Source organism: Pteropus vampyrus, unplaced genomic scaffold (assembly GCF_000151845.1).
Source record: "Pteropus vampyrus isolate Shadow unplaced genomic scaffold, Pvam_2.0 Scaffold323, whole genome shotgun sequence".
In the NCBI taxonomy this organism is placed as follows: domain Eukaryota; kingdom Metazoa; phylum Chordata; class Mammalia; order Chiroptera; family Pteropodidae; genus Pteropus; species Pteropus vampyrus.
This window is the reverse complement of record NW_011889104.1, coordinates 1,605,142-1,605,859: the sequence shown is the minus strand read 5'-3', so window position 1 is coordinate 1,605,859 and position 718 is coordinate 1,605,142. Positions and strand designations below refer to the sequence as shown.

The window sequence follows — 718 nt, the reverse complement described above, 5'->3', positions numbered from 1 at the left end:
TTTGATATAAAAATACTGAAATTAAAATAATGTGAATTTTAACACACTTTCTCATTTTTTAATATTTTTTAATTACTTTAAAGTTGTAGAAAATTAACAATACAAATGAATAAAAGACTGCATTGGGGTGCAACTTTTTCCCTTTGCCTCGGGCTAGGATGTGGCTCCACAGGAGATGGGGAAGTCCCCATTTTTCATGTTAATTTATCAACCATATATGTTCTGTCCTCTGTCTGAAATGCTCTTGTGATTTCTCCCCCAAAACAATTCCGAATCAGTAAAATATAATACAGATGCTACGAATTTAACACATAAAAGCCTCTATAAATAAATCATTTTGTAGCCTATGGCCATGCTACCCTGAACAAGCCAGATCCCGTCTGATCTTGGAAGCTAAGCAGGGTTGGGCCTGGTTAGTATTTGGCTGGGAGACCACCTAGGAATACCAGGTGCTATAGGCATAAAAAATAAAAAAAATAAGGGATTGTAAGCTGACAAGGTCCTTGCAATCTGTGAGGTCAACCAAGGGTTGTCTCGCAAAAAAATAATTAATTAATTAAAAATAACTCATTTTGCAAATTAATTCTTATTACAATATCATATGGGAAGAGAGTTGGCAGGAGGGTAAAAGGGACGAAGGGGATAGTGATGAGACTTACTGTGAGGCATGGACAAATGCAATGTGTGCACCTAAAATACACATTATCTCAGATACCAT

At 35.9% G+C, this 718-nt stretch overlaps 1 pseudogene; it reads left to right on the top strand.

Moving 5' to 3' along the window:
- Nucleotides 1–342: 342 nt before the first annotated feature.
- Nucleotides 343–461, top strand: LOC111730606 (annotated as a pseudogene).
- Nucleotides 462–718: the final 257 nt, after the last annotated feature.